Here is a 10,000-nt window from a genome sequence, read left to right as displayed (position 1 = left end):
ATCAAAGTGTGGACCGCAGCGAAGTCGCCCCTCGCACCACGCTCGCGGGTCCGGGTTGGAAAACTGGGTGACGAGCACCACAGGGCGGCAGAGCCATCGCACTTGCCGGGTGGCAGAGGAAGGACCGGACTATGTACCATAGCGGCCAACGACTCCCAGAGCCGGTAGCGCGGCGTCTGCTCTCAGCCTAAGAGGCTTTTGGGAGTGCTCAGGCAAGGGTCAGCCTGCACCCTTGCTGGCAGCACCCAGGGGGAACCAGGACGCTTGCGTCTCCCGCCTTCATTTTCGACACAAGCGCCTGAGGAGGGACACCACCCCTCCCCTTGTGTCAAGAGACCTCCGCACTGGCCTCTGACTGATTCTTAGAACGGACGGAAAGAGTCGGGCAAGCCTGTCAAAGCTTTGAGCGAATGTCAAAAGCTTTAGACTGCCGCGAACCCTCCGGCTTGCACTGAGACACGAGGTCGATGTGCTAAGCACCCCGGGGCCCCTTTCGCCTGCAGGTCCCGAGCCGCCAACATGTTCTTAGTATCGTGTTCCCCAAACCTGGGTGACGGGCACCACAGGGCGGCAGAGCCATCGCACTTGCCGGGTGGCAGAGGAAGGACCGGACTATGTACCATAGCGGCCAACCACTCCCAGAGCCGGTCGTGCGGGGCTCGAGGTCTGCTCTCAACGTCACATGCTTCTGTGAGTGCTCAGGCAAGGGTCAGACCACATCCTTCCTGGCAGCACCCAAAGCAACCAGGCCGCTCGTGTCTCTCGCCTTCATTTTTCGACACAAGCGCCTGAGGAGGGACGCCACCCCTCCCCTTGCGTCAAGAGACCTCCCCACCGGCCTCTGACTGATTCTTAGAACGGACGGAAAGAGTCGGGCAAGCCTGTCAAAGATTTGAGCGTATGTCAAAAGCTTTAGACTTCCGCGAACTCTCTGGCTTGCACTGAGACCCGAGGTCGATGTGCTCAGCACCACGGGGCCCCTTTCGCCTGCAGGTCCCGAGCCGCCAACATGTTCTTAGTATCGTGTTCCCCAAACCTGGGTGACGGGCACCACAGGGCGACAGAGCCATCGCACTTGCCGGGTGGCAGAGGAAGGACCGGACTATGTACAATAGCGGCCAACGACTCCCAGAGCCGGTTGTGCGGGGCTCGAGGTCTGCTCTCAACATCACATGCTTTTGGATGTGCTCAGGCAAGGGTCAGACCACATCCTTCCTGGCAGCACCCAAAGCAACCAGGCCGCTCGCGTCTCTCGCCTTCATTTTTCGACACAAGCGCCTGAGGAGGGACGCCACCCCTCCCCTTTGCGTCAAGAGACCTCCCCACCGGCCTCTGACTGATTCTTAGAACGGACGGAAAGAGTCGGGCAAGCCTGTCAAAGCTTTGAGCGAATGTCAAAAGCTTTAGACTTCCGCGAACTCTCCGGCTTGCACTGAGACGCGAGGTCGATGTGCTAAGCACCACGGGGCCCCTTTCGCCTGCAGGTCCCGAGCCGCCAACATGTTCTTAGTATCGTGTTCTCCAATCCTGGGTGACGGGCACCGCAGGGAGGCAGAGCCATCGCACTTGCCGGGTGGCAGAGGAAGGACCGGACTATGTACAATAGCGGCCAACGACTCCCAGAGCCGGTTGTGCGGCGTCTGCTCTCAGCCTAAGAGGCTTCTGGGAGTGCTCAGGCAAGGGTCAGCCTGCACCCTTGCTGGCAGCACCCAGGGGAACCAGGACGCTTGCATCTCTCGCCTTCATTTTCGACACAAGCGCCTGAGGAGGGACGCCACCCCTCCCCTTGCGTCAAGAGACCTCCCCACCAGCCTCTGACTGATTCTTAGAACGGACGGAAAGAGTCGGGCAAGCCTGTCAAAGCTTTGAGCGAATGTCAAAAGCTTTAGACTTCCGCGAACTCTCCGGCTTGCACTGAGACGCGAGGTCGATGTGCTAAGCACCACGGGGCCCCTTTCGCCTGCAGGTCCCGAGCCGCCAACATGTTCTTAGTATCGTGTTCTCCAAACCTGGGTGACGGGCACCGCAGGGAGGCAGAGCCATCGCACTTGCCGGGTGGCAGAGGAAGGACCGGACTATGTACAATAGCGGCCAACGACTCCCAGAGCCGGTAGTGCGGCGTCTGCTCTCAGCCTAAGAGGCTTCTGGGAGTGCTCAGGCAAGGGTCAGCCTGCACCCTTGCTGGCAGCACCCAGGGGAACCAGGACGCTTGCATCTCTCGCCTTCATTTTCGACACAAACGCCTGAGGAGGGAAGCCAACCCTCCGTGTGTCAAGAGACCGTCCCCGCCCCGGCCTCCGACTGATTCTTAGAACGGACGGAAAGAGTCAGGCAAGCCTGTTAAGACTTCCGCGAACTCTCCGGCTTGCACTGAGACGCGAGGTCGATGTGCTCAGCACCACGGGGCCCCTTTCGCCTGCAGGTCCCGAGCCGCCAACATGTTCTAAGTATCGTGTTCTCCAAACCTGGGTGACGGGCACCGCAGGGAGGCAGAGCCATCGCACTTGCCGGGTGGCAGAGGAAGGACCGGACTATGTACAATAGCGGCCAACGACTCCCAGAGCCGGTAGTGCGGCGCCTGCTCTCAGCCTAAGAGGCTTTTGGGAGTGCTCAGGCAAGGGTCAGCCTGCACCCTTGCTGGCAGCACCCAGGGGAACCAGGACGCTTGCATCTCTCGCCTTCATTTTCGACACAAACGCCTGAGGAGGGAAGCCAACCCTCCGTGTGTCAAGAGACCGTCCCCGCCCCGGCCTCCGACTGATTCTTAGAACGGACGGAAAGAGTCAGGCAAGCCTGTTAAGACTTCCGCGAACTCTCCGGCTTGCACTGAGACGCGAGGTCGATGTGCTCAGCACCACGGGGCCCCCCTTCGCCTGCAGGTCCCGAGCCGCCAACATGTTCTAAGTATCGTGTTCCCCAAACCTGGGTGACGAGCACCGCAGGGAGGCAGAGCCATCGCACTTGCCGGGTGGCAGAGGAAGGACCGGACTATGTACAATAGCGGCCAACGACTCCCAGAGCCGGTAGTGCGGCGCCTGCTCTCAGCTTAAGAGGCTTTTGGGAGTGCTCAGCAAGGGTCAGCCTGCACCCTTGCTGGCAGCACCCAGGGGAACCAGGACGCTTGCATCTCTCGCCTTCATTTTCGACACAAACACCTGAGGAGGGAAGCCAACCCTCCGTGTGTCAAGAGACCGTCCCCGCCCCGGCCTCCGACTGATTCTTAGAACGGACGGAAAGAGTCAGGCAAGCCTGTCAAAGAATTGAGCAGATGTCAAAATCTTTTAAGACTTCCGCGAACTCTCCGGCTTGCACTGAGACCCGAGGTCGATGTGCTCAGCACCACGGGGCCCCTTTCGCCTGCAGGTCCCGAGCCGCCAACATGTTCTAAGTATCGTGTTCCCCAAACCTGGGTGACGAGCACCGCAGGGCGGCAGAGCCATCGCACTTGCCGGGTGGCAGAGGAAGGACCGACTATGTACAATAGCGGCCAACCACTCCCAGAGCCGGTAGTGCGGCGTGCGAGGTCTGCTCTCAGCGGAAGAGGGTTTTGGGAATGCTCAGGCAAGGGCCAGCCTGCACCCTTCCTGGCCGCTCCCACGGGAACCAGGCTACTTGCAATCCTTTCCCCCAATAGCAAGTGCCTTTTGGAGGGACGGCCGGAGTCAACGTGGGGGTTTGCCCGCCCTCCAAAGTGTCAAGAGACCGCCGCACAGGCCTCTGACTGATTCTTAGAACAGGCAGCAAGAGTTGGGTAAGTCTGTCGAAAATTTGACAAAGTGTCAAAAATTAGACTTCCGAGAGCTCTTGGGCATGCACACAGGCCTGTCATTCAAGTGCTCTGCCCGCGGAACCGTTTTTCGGATGCCTTTCAAAGTGGTCCCGCGCCGCCATTTTGTTCTAAAAATCGTGTTCCCAGAAATCTCCGGGTACCCCGCCAACCTCACTGTGTCACAATGTCAAGTGGCACTGAATGGGTCTGAATTTCAAATTCGACTGCTTCGCTCTGGAACTCGAACCCGGCAAAACCGTTTGGATTTTTCCCGGTCCAGACTTCCGCGGCAGACAAAGTTAAAGTTTTCGGGCTGCAGACTCAAAACGACATCTGGCCAACCGCCGGGCTCAATTCGCCCAGTTCCTCCGGCACTTCGGAACTCATGTTCGGCATGAGTTTTTGAATCTTTCCCGATGCTTCGGCATTTTCCTCCGCTGACACTTAGAATATTTTTCACACTTGGCCGAAAATTTTTCTAAGTTTTTCTGGTTACTGATTTCTTCTTTTCGGGCATTTTTCTAAGTTTTCTTGGTTACTCATTTCTCATTTTCAAACATTTTTCTAAGTTTTTCTGGTTACTGATTTCTTCTTTTTGGGCATTTTTCTAAGTTTTCTTGGTTACTCATTTCTCATTTTCAAACATTTTTCTAAGTTTTTCTGGTTACTCATTTCTCATTTTCAAACATTTTTCTAAGTTTTTCTGGTTACTGATTTCTTCTTTTTGGGCATTTTTCTAAGTTTTCTTGGTTACTCATTTCTCATTTTCAAACATTTTTCTAAGTTTTTCTGGTTACTGATTTCTTCTTTTTGGGCATTTTTCTAAGTTTTCCTGGTTACTCATTTCTCATTTTCAAACATTTTTCTAAGTTTTCTTGGTTACTCATTTCTCATTTTCAAACATTTTTCTAAGTTTTTCTGGTTACTGATTTCTTCTTTTTGGGCATTTTTCTAAGTTTTCTTGGTTTCTCATTTCTCATTTTCAAACATTTTTCTAAGTTTTTCTGGTTACTCATTTCTCATTTTCAAACATTTTTCTAAGTTTTTCTGGTTACTGATTTCTTCTTTTTGGGCATTTTTTCTAAGTTTTCTTGGTTACTCATTTCTCATTTTCAAACATTTTTCTAAGTTTTTCTGGTTACTCATTTCTCATTTTCAAACATTTTTCTAAGTTTTTCTGGTTACTCATTTCTGCTTTTCCAACGTTTTACTAAGTTTTGCTGGTTACTGAGTTCACACTTTTAAACATTTTCGGGCATTTTTCTACGTTTTCATGTTACTCATTTAGCACTTTCAGGCACTTTCCTATGCTTTCCTGCTTACTGATTTCACACTTTTAAGCATCTTCGGGCATGTTCCCTAAGTTTTGCAGTTCATTCGTTTGGGACAGTCAGGCAGCTTTCCTAAGCTTTCCTGGTAACCGAATTCACATTGTTGAGAACTTTGGAACCCTTCCCTAAGCTGTGCTGGTTACTCACTTTACCTCTTCAGACACTTGCCCCCGTTGTGACAGAGACCACTTCCCGACTCGGGAAATGCACCAAATTCGGCCTGAACTCAGAGGGCAGTCCCCCCCTCGAAGGCGTGGAAGTCGGCAGAATCGCCGGGTCAAATCCGGCTGAGCTACCCGGCTTGGAAGCCTCAAAGTCGGTATGAGCTGTCAGGTTCACTCCCATCCCCGTTTGGACCACTTCCCGACTCGGGAAATTCACCAAATTCGGCCTGAACTCAGAGGACAGTCCCCCCTCGAAGGCGTGACAGTCGGCAGAACCGCCGGATCAAATCCGGCTGAGCTACCCGGCCCCGAAGCCTCAAAGTCGGTAAGAGCTGTCAGGTTCACTCCCATCCCCGTTTGGACCACTTCCGACTCGGGAAATTCACCAAATTCGGCCTGAACTTATACAACAGTCCCCCCTCGAAGGCGTGCCAGTCGGCAGAACCGCCGGATCAAATCCGGTTGAGCTACCCGGCTTGGAAGCCCCAAAGTCGGTAAGAGCTGTCAGGTTCACTCCCATCCCCGTTTGGACCACTTCCCGACTCGGGAAATTCACCAAATTCGGCCTGAACTTATACAACAGTCCCCCCTCGAAGGCGTGACAGTCGCTAGAACCGCCGGATCAAATCCGGTTGAGCTACCCGGCTTGGAAGCCCCAAAGTCGGTAAGAGCTGTCAGGTTCACTCCCATCCCCGTTTGGACCACTTCCCGACTTAGGAAATTCACCAAATTCGGCCTGAACTTAGAGGAGAGTCCCCGCTCGAAGGCGTGGAAGTCGGCAGAATCGCCGGGTCAAATCCGACTGAGCTACCCGGCCCCGAAGCCTCAATGTCGGTAAGAGCTGTCAGGTTCACTCCCATCCCCGTTTGGACCACTTCCCGACTCGGGAAATTCACCAAATTCGGCCTGAACTTAGACAACAGTCCCCCCTCGAAGCCGTGGCAGTCGCTAGAACCGCCGGATCAAATCCGTTGAGCTACCCGGCTTGGAAGCCCCAAAGTCGGTATGAGCTGTCAGGTTCACTCCCATCCCCGTTTGGACCACTTCACGACTTAGGAAAATCACCAAATTCGGCCTGAACTCAGAGGGCAGGCCCCCCTCGAAGGCCAGGCATTCGGCAGAACCGCCGGGTCAAATCCGACTGTGCTACCCGGCCCCAAAGCCTCAAGTTGGTATGAGCAGTTAGGTTCACTCCCATCCCCGTTTGGACCACTTCCCGACTTAGGAAATTCACCAAATTCGGCCTGAACTTAGAGGAGAGTCCCCGCTCGAAGGCGTGGAAGTCGGCAGAATCGCCGGGTCAAATCCGACTGAGCTACCCGGCCCCGAAGCCTCAATGTCGGTAAGAGCTGTCAGGTTCACTCCCATCCCCGTTTGGACCACTTCCCGACTCGGGAAATTCACCAAATTCGGCCTGAACTTAGACAACAGTCCCCCCTCGAAGCCGTGGCAGTCGCTAGAACCGCCGGATCAAATCCGGTTGAGCTACCCGGCTTGGAAGCCCCAAAGTCGGTATGAGCTGTCAGGTTCACTCCCATCCCCGTTTGGACCACTTCCCGACTTAGGAAAATCACCAAATTCGGCCTGAACTCAGAGGGCAGGCCCCCCTCGAAGGCCAGGCATTCGGCAGAACCGCCGGGTCAAATCCGACTGTGCTACCCGGCCCCAAAGCCTCAAAGTTGGTATGAGCAGTTAGGTTCACTCCCATCCCCGTTTGGACCACTTCCCGACTTAGGAAATTCACCAAATTCGGCCTGAACTTAGAGGAGAGTCCCCGCTCGAAGGCGTGGAAGTCGGCAGAATCGCCGGGTCAAATCCGACTGAGCTACCCGGCCCCGAATCCTCAATGTCGGTAAGAGCTGTCAGGTTCACTCCCATCCCCGTTTGGACCACTTCCCGACTCGGGAAATTCACCAAATTCGGCCTGAACTTAGACAACAGTCCCCCCTCGAAGCCGTGGCAGTCGCTAGAACCGCTGGATCAAATCCGGTTGAGCTACCCGGCTTGGAAGCCCCAAAGTCGGTATGAGCTGTCAGGTTCACTCCCATCCCCGTTTGGACCACTTCCCGACTTAGGAAAATCACCAAATTCGGCCTGAACTCAGAGGGCAGGCCCCCCTCGAAGGCCAGGCATTCGGCAGAACCGCCGGGTCAAATCCGACTGTGCTACCCGGCCCCAAGCCTCAAAGTTGGTATGAGCAGTTAGGTTCACTCCCAAACCCGTTGGGACCACTTCCCGACTTAGGAAATTCACCAAATCCGGCCTGAACTTAGACAACAGTCCCCCCTCGAAGGCGTGACAGTCGGTAGAACCGCCGGGTCAAATCCGGCTGAGCTACCCGATTTGGAAGCCTTCAACACAAAACCCATCCGGCAATGCCACTCAAAAAGGGCCCAAATTCAGAAACACCCCCTTCAATAGGTACCACTTCCTCGGAGACACTACCGGGACACGCTCCCCTCGGCGAAAATTAAGCCCCCACCACTAACTGAAGCCAACCGCAGCCCCAACTTCAACGGAGAAATCAGTAACCAATTCAAAAATGCACTTGGTTACTGATTTGTACTGCTTCAAAAATATTCTAAGTGTCGCTGGTTACTGATTTGTACTGCTCCAAAAATATTCTAAGTGTCACTGGTTACTGATTTGTACTGACTCAAAAATATTCTAAGTGTCGCTGGTTACTGATTTGTACTGACTGAAAAATATTCTAAGTGTCGCTGGTTACTGATTTGTACTGACTCAAAAATATTCTAAGTGTCAGTGGTTACTGATTTGTACTGCTCCAAAAATATTCTAAGTGTCGCTGGTTACTGATTTGTAATGCTCCAAAAATATTCTAAGTGTCGCTGGTTACTGATTTGTACTGCTTCAAAAATATTCTAAGTGTCAGCGGTTACTGATTTGTACTGCTTCAAAAATATTCTAAGTGTCGCTGGTTACTGATTTGTACTGCTTCAAAAATATTCTAAGTGTCAGTGGTTACTGATTTGTACTGCGTCAAAAATATTCTAAGTGTCGCTGGTTACTGATTTGTACTGCTCCAAAAATATTCTAAGTGTCGCTGGTTACTGATTTGTACTGCTTCAAAAATATTCTAAGTGTCGCTGGTTACTGATTTGTACTGCTTCAAAAATATTCTAAGTGTCAGTGGTTACTGATTTGTACTGCTTCAAAAATATTCTAAGTGTCGCTGGTTACTGATTTGTACTGCTTCAAAAATATTCTAAGTGTCAGTGGTTACTGATTTGTACTGCTTCAAAAATATTCTAAGTGTCGCTGGTTACTGATTTGTACTGCTTCAAAAATATTCTAAGTGTCAGTGGTTACTGATTTGTACTGCTCCAAAAATATTCTAAGTGTCGCTGGTTACTGATTTGTACTGCTTCAAAAATATTCTAAGTGTCAGTGGTTACTGATTTGTACTGCTCCAAAAATATTCTAAGTGTCGCTGGTTACTGATTTGTACTGCTTCAAAAATATTCTAAGTGTCAGCGGTTACTGATTTGTACTGCTTCAAAAATATTCTAAGTGTCAGTGGTTACTGATTTGTACTGCTTCAAAAATATTCTAAGTGTCGCTGGTTACTGATTTGTACTGCTTCAAAAATATTCTAAGTGTCAGTGGTTACTGATTTGTACTGCTCCAAAAATATTCTAAGTGTCGCTGGTTACTGATTTGTACTGCTTCAAAAATATTCTAAGTGTCAGTGGTTACTGATTTGTACTGCTTCAAAAATATTCTAAGTGTCGCTGGTTACTGATTTGTACTGCTTCAAAAATATTCTAAGTGTCAGTGGTTACTGATTTGTACTGCTTCAAAAATATTCTAAGTGTCGCTGGTTACTGATTTGTACTGCTCCAAAAATATTCTAAGTGTCGCTGGTTACTGATTTGTACTGCTTCAAAAATATTCTAAGTGTCGCTGGTTACTGATTTGTACTGCTCCAAAAATATTCTAAGTGTCGCTGGTTACTGATTTGTACTGCTTCAAAAATATTCTAAGTGTCGCTGGTTACTGATTTGTACTGCTTCAAAAATATTCTAAGTGTCAGTGGTTACTGATTTGTACTGCTTCAAAAATATTCTAAGTGTCGCTGGTTACTGATTTGTACTGACTCAAAAATATTCTAAGTGGGGCTGGTTACTGATTTGTACTGCTCCAAAAATATTCTAAGTGTCGCTGGTTACTGATTTGTACTGCTTCAAAAATATTCTAAGTGTCAGCGGTTACTGATTTGTACTGCTTCAAAAATATTCTAAGTGTCAGTGGTTACTGATTTGTACTGCTTCAAAAATATTCTAAGTGTCGCCGGTTACTGATTTGTACTGCTTCAAAAATATTCTAAGTGTCAGTGGTTACTGATTTGTACTGCTTCAAAAATATTCTAAGTGTCGCCGGTTACTGATTTGTACTGCTTCAAAAATATTCTAAGTGTCAGTGGTTACTGATTTGTACTGCTCCAAAAATATTCTAAGTGTCGCTGGTTACTGATTTGTACTGCTTCAAAAATATTCTAAGTGTCAGCGGTTACTGATTTGTACTGCTTCAAAAATATTCTAAGTGTCAGTGGTTACTGATTTGTACTGCTTCAAAAATATTCTAAGTGTCGCTGGTTACTGATTTGTACTGCTTCAAAAATATTCTAAGTGTCAGTGGTTACTGATTTGTACTGCTTCAAAAATATTCTAAGTGTCGCTGGTTACTGATTTGTACTGCTCAAAAAATATTCTAAG

This window comes from Hemiscyllium ocellatum (genome assembly GCF_020745735.1).
Source record: "Hemiscyllium ocellatum isolate sHemOce1 chromosome 15 unlocalized genomic scaffold, sHemOce1.pat.X.cur. SUPER_15_unloc_19, whole genome shotgun sequence".
In the NCBI taxonomy this organism is placed as follows: Eukaryota; Metazoa; Chordata; class Chondrichthyes; order Orectolobiformes; family Hemiscylliidae; genus Hemiscyllium; species Hemiscyllium ocellatum.
This window is presented reverse-complemented; position numbering follows the sequence as displayed.